Raw genomic sequence first — 15,566 nt, 5'->3', positions numbered from 1 at the left:
TGGAATTATTAATTCAAGGAATTGTTCCTAGGAAGAAGGCATAATTTATTTATTATAACACTCACGTGTCCTCTGCTAAAACACTAAAAAAATATTGTCTAAAAAGGATATATAACCAAAAAAAAAGTCCTTTTTAATGTTTTCTAATTCCTTGTTTTTATTTTTTAGAGTGGTAGCCCTTAAGAAAAATAAACCGCATATAATCATTGGTATTATGGACAAAGACTCCAGACTAAATCATGATAACACCAGCAGAGAAAACCAATGGTTGCCTTAATAAATTAAGCCTTGTGGTTGATAAATGTTTCCCCACAAATACATTTTCCCTATTGTCAAAATTTATACCTTTAATTCTTTCAAATAAAGGGCTTTTGTTTCACATTTTTTTCTTAACACATCATATGCATAAAAATTCCTATAGGATCCAGACATAACCTGTATACAACCAGACATTGCCTATGGATGGTGAATATTTCTTTGTCTATTGTTATTTTTATGGAAAAAGGAAACACCTTGTAGAAGAAGTGGGGTAGAAGTTAGGAAATCATAGCAATAGTAAATTATTTTTACCAGTATGATTTTTTAATTGTTATGTTCTGAAATTTATAGAAACTATATAGTGTCTAGTTTTCAAAACAACCCCAAGCATACAAATTAAAGTGAGTGAGACCAGCTCTACTCCTTTAGAGTTAGTCTGGCTCAAACATCCTGTGACAATTATGATAAGAATCTATTTACTGGACACAGATAGGAAGGATGATGACTTTATCCATCCACCAGGAATCAATGGAATAACAGTGGTTTCTGAGGTATTTTGTCAAATAAATAACACCAAGGTTGAACTACTTGAAGTGAAAAGCTGTCATTCTGAGACATGCACTGAGGAAAAGGGTTTCAAAAATGATAAATATGAAGTAAAAATTGCATGTTCAGGGAAAACTGAAGATGAACTAGGATGTGAAGAACTTTATTGGATGTAAGATCCTGTTCCTGATAATACTTATTTAGAAACACATTTTCCAGGCTATTTTTTGAATGATTTTATATATATGCATATTTATAAATAAATATATATTTATGGAGAGACATATTGTGAATGAAAGGAAGAAATTTCAAATACTGCATCATACACATTTCTCCAAGTTAAGAATAAAGATTGAAGTAGACTTGTCTTTCTAAAACATTGTGTTCACACCAGCTAATACTCATGTTAGTGCATTCCTTACTTTCTTTCTTTCTTCCTTCCTTCCTCCCTCCTCCCTTCTCTCTCTCTCTCTCTCTCTCTCTCTTTCTTTCTTTCTTTCCTTCTTTCTCAGGCTAGCTGACAAATTTGACATAATTATACCATTATTTGGCATGGAGACTGTCACAGATCTGAAATTCCAAGTTTTTTATTCTTCATATGTCAGAGTTATTTTTCCCACAACATAAAATGATTCATTTCTCTCTCCTTTTCTGTGCCTACTCTATGCCAACAGGGTGGACTCCAAGCTACTTAGTATAGTCAGAAAAACTCTTTAGATCTTGGCTAGAGTCCAACATTGAGGAATAAATTTCAGTTATTTTCAGTCATAACTGAATATACTCTAGACCAGAGGTTGATTACTTCTTTGTATATGTGGCACACTCAAAATTAAGAGCTCTTGGTAGCACATTCAAAGGTATAAAACATATTCAAATCAACATTAAACAGCAGCAATGATTACAGTTCAATCTCTAATGTAGTATAATATCTCAAATATTTTATACAAATTTTCACTATCAGGACACAAGTCACTCTTGTCATCTTTTAGCAATGAGATGCTCCATTGAGCTATATAATTCTCTAGAAGCAAAGTTTGTCCTTGTTAGTTATGCTATCTTTTTGTGTATGTGCATGGTTGATGTCTCACACAGATTTACAACTCTTATTTCTGATAAGCTTCATCCTTCTTTTCAGTGAAACAAAATTGGAGACACAACAGCCTGCCAAAACACACTTAGTGAGAACAACCATTTTAGACATATTGAACTTCTTGCATTTGCTTAAAAATATATTGTGTCTTTTCTTTGCCTCAAGTTATTCCTTGAATCAATGTCCAGTCCTTCACAGTGTGGGACCATGTGTGACTGCACAAGTGTCACACCCATGAAGCTGCCTTGCCCAGGAGGAAAGAAAAATATCCCAATGCGTCACTCTCCTCCCTCAGTTAGAACATTTTCTGTTGTTCCCCACTTGCTGAACTGAATGAGGAGCCGAAAGTAAGGGAATATACTTATATAAACAGGACATTCTGATGATACATGGACAGAGAAAGAAGAAGGATATGTAGCATCATACCCTGTCTTCCCAATAAGCTGAAGTTGTTTACCATCCAGTTTACTAAGATTCACATTCCTACTGCATGTAGTAAAGAATTAACTTCTGTAGATTTGCTTGAAGCAAATAGAAAAGAAAAACACAGCCTGATACAAAATACAAATTGAATGTTGATAAGAGAGGTAGATAAACAGAAGCTCATCCTGTCATGAACATGCTAAAAATGTTTAGAAAGTCACTGTGGTATTATAACTTCATGTAGTACAACCACCCATTTGCATACAATAGAATCTATACTAACCTTGTTGTCTTTTCTAACATAGGATAATAAATAATCTCTTAGTATAAGCATATTTATTTTGTGATCCCCCTCTAACAAAGTAAGGATTAGAGCATTAAATGGTGAACTATTTTTCTAAACTATAAAGTGAGGGGGAAATCACATTTGCATAGTATAAAAGATAATACTTAGGAGAATTGATGACTGGCTACCATGTACTAATTTACCTCTGTATATTTCAACCCTTAGCTTTTCCCACCTATATAAACTCTGTCAGAAATATTTTTATTTCATAGAGCTTTATATTTTTCTGGCATTATGTTCTCACACACAAACTTAGAAATATATATAGATGTAGAGATTTCAGAAGTACTCATTTTAATATTATTGATGTTTTTGCTTGAAAATTTACACTTAAATATATAGAATTTGTATGTACTGAACATGTATATACAAATATATGAACTTATTATAAGATAAATGTGTTTATATACAGTTGAGAGATCACCCAATACACACTTAAGAATGATTCAGGAATTATATATTAAAAATTTTGGGGAAATTCTATGATTCTGTAGCTATCATTCATTCATTAATGAGTTTATTCAGCAACTATTTATTGAATGCTACTTTGGGCCAGATATTATGGAAAATACTGAGGAGAAAGAAGAATAGAATTTTCCCTACCCTTTAAGAACTGAATATTCTCTAATTATATTAATAGGAATATGTAAAAAGTAACTTTAAGACATGTAAACAATTACTAGAAATATATATTGTTATTTGTTGTATATCTCCACTGTTAGAATGCAAGCTTCACAAAGGCAAAAGGGCAGAACTTTTTCCATTTTATTCATTGCTAAATCTCCTGTTCATCATATGCCAATAAAATGGACAACCTAGAAGAAATGGACAGATTCTTAAATAGGTACAATCTCCCAAGAGTGAACCAGGTAGAAATAGAAAATATGAACAGACCAATTACCAGTAGTGAACTTGAATCAGTCATTAAAACACTCCCAACAAACAAAAGCTCAGGACCAGATGACTTCACAGGTGAATGCCACCAAACATTTAGAGAAAAGTTAACACCTATCCTTCTCGAACTATTCCAAAAATTGCAGAGGAAGGAATACTTTGGAACTCATTCTATGAAGCCACCATCACCCTGATACCAAAACTAGACAAAGATATCACAAAAAAATAAAATTATAGGCCAATATCACTGATGAACATAGATGCAAAAATTCTCAAGAAAATGTTAGCACACTGAATCCAAAAATACATTAAAAGGATCATACATCATAATCAAGTGGGATAAATCAATGTGACATACCACATTAACAAATTGAAGAATAAAAACCATATGATCATCTCAATAGATGCAGAAAAAGCTTTTAACAAAATTCAAAATCAATTTTTCATAAAAACTCTCCAAAAGTAGGCACAGAGAGAACATACCTCAACATAATAAAGGCCATATATGACAAACCCACAGCAAACATCACATTCAATGGTGAAAAGCAAAAAGTATTTCCTCTAAGAACAAGACAAGGATGCCCACTCTCACCACTCTTATTCAACATAGTATTGGAAGTCCTAGCCAAAGAAATCAGAGAAACAAAAGAAGTAAAAAGAATCCAAATTGGAAGGAAGAAGTAAAACTGTCACTATTTGCAGATGACAGGATACTATACACAGAAAATCCTAAAGATGCCACCAGAAAACTATTAGAACTCATCAATAAAGTTGTCAAAGTTGCAGGATACAAAATTAATTTACAGAAATCTGTTGCACTTCTATACACTAACAATGAAAGGTCAGAAAGGGAAATTAGGGAAAGAATCTCATTTACCATCACATTGAAAAGAATTTAAAATCTAGGAATAAACCTACCTAAGGAGGTAAAAGACCTGACTAAGAAAACTATAAGACAATGATGAAAGAAATTGAAAATAACACAAACAGATGGAAAAATAAACCATGTTCATGGACTGGAAGAATTCATATTGTTAAATTGACCATACTACCAAAGGCAATCTAGAGTTGCAATGCAATCTCTATCAAAATACCAATGGCATTTTTCACAGAACTAGAAAAAAATAATTTAAAAACGTGTATGGAAACAAAAAAGACCCCAAGTAGCCAAAACAATCTTGAGAAAGAAGAATGGAGATGGAGGAATCATGCTCCCTGACTTCAGACTATACTACAAAGTTACAGTAATCAAAGCAGTTTGGTACGGGCACAAAAACAGACACATAGATCAATGGAACAGGATAGAGAGCCCAGAAATAAACCCACACACTTATAGTCAATTCATCTATGAAAAAGGAGGCAAGAATATACAATGGAGAAAAGACAGTCTCTTCAATAAATGGTGCTGAGAAAACTGGACAGCTACATGTAACAGAATCAGATTAGAACATTCTCTAACACCATATACAGAAAAAAACTCAAAATGAATTAAAGACCTAAATATAAAACTGAATACTATAAAACTCCTAGAGGAAACCATAGGCAGAACAAAGCAGGAGGCATAACCCTCCCAGACTTCAGACAATACTGCAAAGCTACAGTAATAAAAATAGCATGGTATTGGCACAAAAACTGACATATAGATCAATGGAACAAAATAGAGAGCCCAGAAATAAACCCAGACACCTAAGGTCAATTAACCTTCAACAAAGGAGACAAGAATATACAATGGGAAAAAGACAGTCTCTTCAGCAAGTGGTGTTGGGAAAGTTGGACAGCCACATGTAAATCAATGAAGTTAGAACACACCCTCTCACCATACACAAAAATAAACTCAACATGGTTTAAAGACTTAGACATGACACCATAAAACTCCTAGAAGAGATCATAGAAAAAACATTCTCAGGCATAAATTGTACCAATTTTTTTAGGTCAGTCTCCCAAGGCAATAGAAATAAAAACAAAAGTAAACAAATGGGACCTAATTAAACTTACAAGCTTCTGCACAGCAAAGGAAACCATCAACAAAACAAAAAGACAACTTACTGAATAGAAGAAAATATTTGCAAATGATATGACCAATAAGGGATTAATATCCAACATATATAAACAGCTCATGCAACTCAATATCAAAAAAAAGCCACCACTCAAAAAATGGGCAGAAGACCTGAACAGATATTTTTCCATAGAAGACACACAGATGGCCATCAGGCACATGAAAAGATGTTCAACATTGCTAATCATCAGGGAAATGCAAATCAAAACCATAATGAGATATCACCTCAGCCCTGTCAGAATGCCTGTCATCAAAATGAACACAAATAACAAATGTTGGTGAGGATGTAGAGAAAAGGAAATCCTCCTATACTGTTGGTGGGAATGCAAATTGGTGCAGTCACTGTGGAAAACAATATGGAGGTTTCTCAAAGAACTAAAAATAGAACTAATATATGACCCAGTAATTTCACTCCTGGGTATATATTTGAAAAAGCAAAAACACTAATTAGAAAAGATACATGCACCCCAATGTTCAGAGCAGCATTATTTATAATTGCCAAGATATGGAAGCAACCTAAATATCTATCAACAGATGGATAAAGACGTGTGTGTGTGTGTGTGTGTGTGTGTGTGTATGTACACACGCACACACACAAACAATGGAATACTATTCAGTCATAAAATAATGAAAGTTTGCTATTTGCAGCAACATGGACAGACTTGAAGGGGGTTGTGCTAAGTGTAATAAGTCAGACAGAGAAAGACAAATACAGTGTGGTATCACTTATATGTGCAATCTAAAAAATATAACAATCTAGTGAATATAACAAAAAAGAAGCAGACTCACAGATATAGAGAACAAACCAGTAGTTACCAGAGGGGAGAAGGGAGGGGAGAGGGGCAATATAGCAGTAGAGGATTAAGAGGTACAAACTATTATGTATAAAATAAGCTACAAGGATATATTATACAGCATGGGAAATATAGCCAATATTTTATAATAGCTAAAATGGAGTATAAGCTTTGGAAATTGTGAATCACTATATTGTACACCTGTAACATATAATATTTTATAGCAAGTATACCTCAATTAAAAAAAAGAAAAAAGAATGATAAAAATAATGTTACATAAAATTCACTATTTACTAGATGCCAGACTCTGCTAAGCATTTTACATGTAGTTATTGATTAATCTATATCATTGTTTCATGATAACGTTACTATTTGTGGTTCCACTTCATAAGTTAAAAAAAGGAACAAGAGAAAGAGTAAGAAATCCTCACAAGGTAGCAGAAAAGAGCATGAGTCTTGTCTCAAGCAGACACCAAATTCCTTGGTTTAAACCACTAGACGACATTGTCACTTACAGAATTCTCAGAGCATATGGGGATTAATTACTAAAGCATGAGTGAAGCCTGGCGAATAAGGAAATGTATGAGTCATTCAGAGAAACACAAATATTTTAAGATACTGCAGAGAGTGCCTATGAGAAAGTGTGCGGATAAGCCTGAAAATATAGCTTAATCACATTATGAAACATATGAAGCCCATGCTGAAGATTCTGTGTGTTATCCCAAGGGAGATGCAGAGCTACTAAAACGTGTATTGAAGAAATAACATAAGGGGAGTTGCATGTTTATTGATTAAATAAGTAAATTCTTCCAAATATTAATTTTGGATATAACATGCCAAAAATGTGGAAGAACAGATCTTTACTTATTTAAATGCAAACATATTTATCTTACTTTAAAAACAAATCTCTTTATCTCTCTTAATTTGCTTAAATACTAATTTATTTAGTATGATATGTTTTAAATATCATCAGATTATATTGCAACAAAATCTGCACATATTTCCAAAAGCCCGAGATAACACAAGTTAAATAATTTCTCCTATTAGAATGGAAAGAACAAAGCTCAGAGAAACATGACTGAATACATGTTTACATTATATATCTCTTCTGGGAAATTCCTTACTGCCTTTTGATAGAACATTAAATTAAAACCTTCTATCAAATTTCTAAAGTTTTTACATTTAATGGAACATACTACTTATCTTTAGAGAAGGATATTTTTTAATAATAAGATTTTATAAATCTATCAAGAAAGTCCTTGTGCTATGTGCAATAAAAGGAAAATCAACTGGTGAATAGAAAAGCTTCATATCAATATTAAATAATTCATGATTCTGTTATACCCAGGCCCACGACATTTTATAGTCACTTTTTCTCTGTCAGATGTGTGCGTGTGTGTAAAATTACAATATATGTAATAAATATGTAAAGTTATGTGTAAGGTTTTATATATATATATCTTTAATATATATGTAAAGTTACATATACATCATTAATAAGGAAAATCTTATATATATTTAATAAGGAAAATATAGCTTTCAATGAAATTTTATATCTTGTAATTTTATTCCTGTCATTCTTTGATAAGTGAGAAATGTCTATAACTACCAATTTCAATTGAAAGTGATTGTCACGGAATTTTCTTTAATTAGTTTTGTTAAACTGGAGCTACGTTTCCTAGAATCTCCTGCCCTGTATTGTTCTGGGTTAATGTGGGTAGACAAGGTACAACTGTAAGATCTGGGAGGCAGAGTGAAGCAACAGCCATTGCTCTCTGCAGGAACTAGTGGCTGGCTATGGTGACACGCAGAAGGGCTGGCAGATTCTAGTTTGCACTTGCTTTCCTCTCCTCTGTTTTCAGTTCTTTCAACTGACCAGTTCTTTCTACTGACCAGTAAAAGGCCCAGGTCCATGACAAGATGCTTTGCTGCAGATATATACACTTCACTCAGATTTCTCCACCACTTTCTCCTTTGCAGGCCCAATTGGCCTGTCAGATTCACTGGCTGTGGCCCCTTGGTCTTCCTCCTACCCCTGTAGACTTCCCTAGCTTGTTTATACATTTGTGTAGTTTGATTCCCTTACCTGATAACTCACAATGGTTCTGCTTCCCTGAGTGAACACCAACACTAAATTTTTTTTTTCTAACCCCTTAGTTGGGAAAATTTATAAGGAGGAAAAAAAATGGGGAGGAAAATTTAAGAACTACTGAAGGTAACTATATAAAGAAAAAAATGTTAGCTCATCAGTTTAGTCAGTTTTAACCTCTCACACTTCAGCATGCCTTCTGGGATTCTTATCAAATCTAGTATAATTGATTGGTGATTTTACTGTTTCCCTTAAATATTGAATTTACAATGTATATATGTCATCATGAAGAAACTGTCATGCAAATTCACCCAAAGTTTTATTTGCATAATTTTAAATCTCATTAGTCTTTATGACATGTTATTTAATCCACTTTTGTCTATTCACCTTCATTCTCAAGTATTTATATCCTTTTAATGAATTCCCTCTACAAACATTCAGTGGGATGGGAAAACGGGGAAGAATTAAATAATTGTTTTTAGAAGTATTTTTTTTCCATACACAGCAATATAAATGTCAATTTCTATAAGCCACAAATTTCATTCAGAAAGACTTTTACCTTTCTGTAAAAGGGTTAATGATTCAAATACTAGACCTTAATTATAAATTTTAAATTTGTAGTGAAGACATTAGTAATGGCATTATTTTAAACTTAGTTTCCAGCCTTTTGGTTAAAAAGGCGCTCTTTGAACAACCCTATAGATGGTACCATGGATAGAACATCACAATGGAGCACTGCTATCTCTTAAATGGTAAAAAAAAAAAAGAAAAAAAAAAAAAAAAAACCTTCTCCAAAGACAATCCCCTCCCCCTTTTACTTCCAAGAAAGTTTTCTGGTGGCAGAGAATTGTTTGCCAATAAGACTAGGCTTTTCTTAGAGGAAAATGCTGATAGCAGAAGTGGATTTGGGTACTAAGTCTTGAGTCAGCTAAAAAATGGAAAAGTTGGGCTTCCCTGGTGGCGCAGTGGTTGAGAGTCTGCCTGCCGATGCAGGGGACACGGGTTCGTGCCCCAGTCTGGGAAGATCCCACATGCCGCGGAGCGGCTGGGCCCATGAGCCATGGCCACTGAGCATGCGCATCTGGAGCCTGTGCTCTGCAATGGGAGAGGCCACAACAGTGAGAGGCCCCCGTACCGCAACAAAACAAAACAAAAACAAACAAACAAAAAAAAATAGAAAAGTTCACTCTGGGACCCAACACTGATCCATTAATTTTGAAGGGGCCTGAAATGCTTTCAGTTCAGTAATGGACCACTGGATATTGTTAGAAGTAAAATCCAATTCTCTGGAATAAAGCTTCCTTAATTTAATCCTATTATATTCACAAAGATTAGGGTCAAACAATGATTTCACAGCCAACGGCCAATAAAGACACCAGAAAGCAAGCATGAAAAACAAGTAACTGATTTTGATCTTAAATGACTACAGATATTGAGATTATCAAATATATAATATAAAACAACTATGTAAGAAATATTTAAAGAAAAAAGGCAATTAGAAGAATTGCAACAAAAGGCATTAGAATTAAACAAAAAGATTTGAAAACTATAAACTAAGAAATAAAAATTTTCTAGATGTAAAATAAAATCCTTGAGAAAAAGTCAATGGATGTATTAATTTGTAGATAATAAGCAACTGAAGAAAGAATAATAAAACTGTATCTGAAGAAATCACCCAGATTTAAGCAACTCCCCGAAAAGATGAAAATCAGGAAATAATTAAGAGATATGGGGGACAGAATGAAAATGTATAGTATACATTTAATTGATGTTGTAGGGGAAGAGAACTGAAAAAACGAATTGAGGAAAAACAGCTACAAATTTTCCCAGTACTGACAGAAATGGTAATATAAATGAAAAATTTATGAATCTATCTGAATGGCACAAATCAAAAATAAATCAGGCCCATATTCATTATATTGAAACTTCAGAACATAAAGGAAAAGAGCCTTAAAAGTGGACATAGAGAAAATCCAGGTCATTCATAAATAAACAACAATTAGAAAGACAACAGTTTTTTTGGTATCAACAAATGATACCAAAAGAAAGTGGAAAACATTACCAAGGTGTTGTGAAAAGTAAATGTCAACTTAGAATTGTGTACCTACTAAAACTACCCGTCAAAAATGTAGAAATTTGCTAGATTCCCTAATTACGAAGTTTGAAAATACCAGATATTAAAGGAATGTACATCAGTGAGAATGTACTGATTAGGGGTGAATTGTACAATTTCTCGGGAAAATCTTAGTATTACCTTATAATATTAAATACATATCGATTGATCCAACATTTCTACATACACACAAAAAAATTAAGATAAAAATATGTATAGCAGCACTACACATTAAAAAAACAAAATAAAACTAAAAACATTCTAACAACTTACCACAAGAAAATGGATAAAGAAATTGTGATGTGTCACAACAGACTACTGCACAAGAATGAAATGACTGAACTCCAGCTATATACCACAAGACAAAGAAAACGTTGAAACATAATATTGAGAGAAAACTGAAGTGCCAGAAAACTACATAATTTGAAATAATTTTTTTAAAGTTTTCAAACAGAAAACATCCCAAATTATATTGCTTATGCTAACATATATGCATGCTAAAATTAAAACAAAAACAAGAACAACAAAAAAAGAAAGTAAAAATACACAATACAATATACTTGTTCCCTCTAGAAGGGAAACAAGCAGATAGCACAGGAGAATAGAATCATGACCCAAGTTATAAATGATATTCTCATTCTTGGACTGCATATGGGGTTAATGAGTCTTCATTTAATTGTTAATCAAAGCTATAAAATTAAAATATAATACATTTTAGCTAAATAAATATGTATATAAATATTTGAATTTAATTCTCTTTTTATTTTACTCTGAAGTAATTATCCTTTCCAGGATAATTTCTTAAAGAAATGTATTTGGCATGATTTTTATGATCCAAATTTTGTAGTTAATTCAACTGCTCACTATCATTCTTAGATTCCCTAGAAAAACGTTAAAGTTTTTCTTTCTTGATGTTTTATCATTGGATAACAATGGTTCCCTGGTACCGAGTCATAAATTCTAAGGGCATACTAAGGAATTTACCCTAGGTAATCATTAGGTACATTTAATTAGATAATTATTTCTAGAAAAAATGGATGTGCCACTTAAATGCACATTCAATGTATGTGGCCCACTGCTGGTATCTGTATTACCCAAGTGAGCTAAATGGAGACATGTGGAATTCTCAAGGATCCACTTGAAATTTGTTCCCTTAAAGTATAGCTTGTATTTTTTGGAATAAGGGTTCTTTATTTTCTCATACAAAACTATGAAATAGTTTAGTATTCACTAATACCATTATTTCTTAATGAGCTAGGCTATGGTGACAGAGCACTTTAAAAGTCAGTTCTAGACGATTTTAGGTGATGATATAAAATTAAAATCATTTTCTAATCCTGGCTTAAAGCTGAGATTGGATCCAGACCTGAGAAACTATTTCCTTGTTACTGTCTTGGGCCCCAGTTGGATCTCAGTGACCTTCCAGAAAAGAAGGTATTTACTATATTGAATGTATAGACTCTTCATTTTAACATTCTATGAGGATAAAAAGAATAGGAATAAATTAGAGATAAGATTTTATAATTAATTCATTGATATAACTAAAGTCAAATACTCCTGCTTCTGTAGAATACCTCATAGTTTTATTTCTCTATGGCAATTCCTTTCTTAGTGTTAGAAAGTGAATAGTGATATCTGCATAGCACAGTGTTTCTCTATAACTATGAGGCTAGGTGAGTCAAATGATAGCACATGAGAAGGGGTAAAACTTCCAGAAGTCCTCATATGTGTATGTGAAGGCATACAGGTACTCCAGTGGCCACAAATCTCGGGAATGAGTAATGGCAAGGGTGGGTCAGAGAGGGGGTGTAAGGGATACACATAGAGTATATGAACTACTTTGACCCTATTAATCTGTGCACAAAACAACATACCAATTCACTTTGCAGTTTTTAAATGTTTTACACAGTTGTTGTACTGTAGATATCAATGTTATCTGGGTCTACACTGGGTAACAGAAAAACAATAACTTACCTACCTTCTCAATGGGAATCAGCATCCTTGCCTTGGCTTTTCCACCAAATATATATTTAATAGAATCCACACAATGGCTAACAGGTCCCACCTCTAACTTTACCTTGAGTAGACATCACTGGAGCATGTGGACATCATTTTTATCATCTATAAAATGGGTAATAAAATATCTGCCCTGCCAACATAACTGGATTGTGATGTGAGGTTTTAAGCGAACTACTCAATACAATATAAAGCATGGTATGGCATAACTTATGATTACTACTATATGAATATCACTTGGGGACTGAGATAAATCACTTTCTTTGATAACAAGTACCTATATTTGTAGATGGCAGCCTTCTTCATATCTGAACTCAAGACATGGTAAACATGCTATGTTAGGTCCCATTATACCTAGAACATGGGAAAGATGTGAATGATCATCATTTGGGTTGGAATCTACAAGGTCACATTAAAAGGCTACTTCAGTAATATTTCAAAACTATAGATAGACTGTCTCCCAGATATGTTCAATTCCTGTAAATAAAAAAGGAACTCCATGGCTAGAACCTCAACCAGTTTGATTGAGCAATTATTCTCTTGGGCAAAAAATGCTATTACAGGTGAGAAAGAAACCTTTAGTTGTTGACTACTGGATTGATTTATGCCAAACTATAGAGTGATATAAAAGCCAGTGCGGTGATTCTCCATAAATGATACATATTACCTTGACATGTTGGGAAGAAACTGGTATGAAGTCCTGTGCCAGTGCAGCATACGGGCTCTGGAGTCAGAAACGATCTGGGTTCAAATCCGCTACTCACCCCTTAACAGTATTGGGATTTGGGGCCAGGTGCTCAAACTCTGTCTTCTTTATGGTCTCCATCCATCAAGGTGGAAGTAATAACCATGTTACCTCTTTAGGTTGCTGCGAGGATAAATAAGAAAATATAAGTAAGGTAATTAATTAGGTGCTTCGAATATTGCAGTTTAATGATAATAAGCACAGGATTTGGAGCCAGATGGCTTCTGTTTGAATCTTGGCATTGGAGCTTGCCAGATGTGTGGCCCTTGGCAATTTGCTTAAACACTCTTTGGCTCGATTTCTTAAATTATAAAAATAGCAAGGGTAATGATTGTACGTACTTCATGAAGATTAAGCTAATTACTATTTTAAAGTGGGGACTTCACTGGTAGTGCAGTGGTTAAGAATCCGCCTGCCAATGCAGGGGACACGGGTTTGAGCCCTGGTCCGGGAAGATCCCACATGCCGCGGAGCAACTAAGCCCATGCACCACAACTACTGAGCCTGCGCTCTAGAGCCTGCAAGCCACAACAACTGAGCCCACGTGCCACAACTACTGAAGCCCACACACCTAGAGCCCGTGCTCCACAACAAGAGAAGCCACTGCAATGAGAAGCCCATGCACCGCAACGAGTAGCCCCCACTTGCTGCAACTAGAGAAAGCCCATGTGCAGCAACAAAGACCCAATGCAGCCAAAAATAAAATACATACATTAAAAAAACTGAGTTAAAAAATACATATTTTAAAGTGTTTAAAACAGTACCTAGCACTATAGCACATAGTAAGTGCTGTAAGTTTTTTTTTAAAATACGATGAAAATGCAATTAACAATTCTTACCATTAGCAAAACCAGATTAATATATTTTTTAATATTTTCCCTAGTTCTTGGGGCTAGGTTGCTTTACGTATGGTATAGCTCCTACTCAGAAAATCAAATTGTTCAGGTAATATTCTCTGAGAAATAAAGGGAAGAAGTTTCCACAAAGCTGAAACCAAAGGCTATGGTCTAGCTGTGAATACTCGCAGCTGGCTCTCCTTAAAAGGTTAGAGGATTAGAATGTTAATAATTTTGTATTTCTTAAGCAAATATGTTCAAACATGCAACAAGCAGCTGTTCCCATGGAAAAATGAGCCAGCGACAAGTTTCATCATTTAAAAGGAAAGCTATTTTTGAACAAATGAGAGCACAAAAAAAGTGCTATTTTTGAAATGCTTTTTAATAACAGAAAACATAAATATTTTTTGCAGCTCTTTAATTCAGAAAACAGCTTGCATAATGCTTTTGAACTTGAACAGAGTAGATAAAAGCTTATCCCAAATCCTAGAACTACAAATTCTTAGGAAATTCTAAGAAAAAAATTTATACTTTGTGTCATGGTTGAAGCTGAGGTCAATATACATAGGAAAAACTTTGGATAATTTAAAACAGCGTTTCTTAATCTTTTCATTATCGCCCCCTTAAATAGCTTTTTCAGACGTTTTTTCTAATTGCCTCTCACATGTAATTTTGATACCATAAATACAATATATATATATATGTTTATGTACTGTATGTATACTTGTGACTTAAAAATAAAAAGATTTTTTCACCCCAGGAACCAATTTTCTTCTCAATGGGGGCAATATCACCCACCTCCTTTGAGAGTTCATGGCTTAAAGTAATAACTTGCAAAGGAAGTGTCTTTGTTTCTGGCCTTCGTATGGACCAGAGTGTCATTAGCTTCATATAACTGTCTTCACCAGGTTCCTTGGTTAACATTGTTCCTGTTTTGTTTACTTGTTTGGTTTGTTTTATTTTGCTTGGTTTTATTTATTTAGTATCAAGAAACCTATTTTAGACTTTCTAGCTGCAAGTCTACGAAGTCTATGTTTAATTGAGCATGGACAAAGGTTTTTAATGTGCTAAAACAAATTCTTTATTATACATTCCATAATTTTCTGTTCAATTGTCATACAAAAGAGGCATAAGTAATGGGGAGATTATATAACCTCTCTATGCCTCAGTATCTGTAAGTGAGGACAGTAATAATACCTACCTCTAGGGGTTGCAAAGCTTAAATGAGTTAATATGAATATGTTTTTAGAACAGTGTCTGGTAAACAGTAAGCAGTACATCTTCTTATTTTTGTTTTTCATTAAAATGAGCTTAAGACCTCATATTACTTTACCTTATAAAGATACAGGTTTAGGTTATG

The sequence above is a fragment of the Leucopleurus acutus genome, assembly GCF_964270905.1.
Source record: "Leucopleurus acutus genome assembly, chromosome: 7".
NCBI classification, from domain to species: domain Eukaryota; kingdom Metazoa; phylum Chordata; class Mammalia; order Artiodactyla; family Delphinidae; genus Leucopleurus; species Leucopleurus acutus.
The sequence above is the reverse complement of the archived record's forward strand: the minus strand, read 5'-3'. Positions refer to the sequence as shown.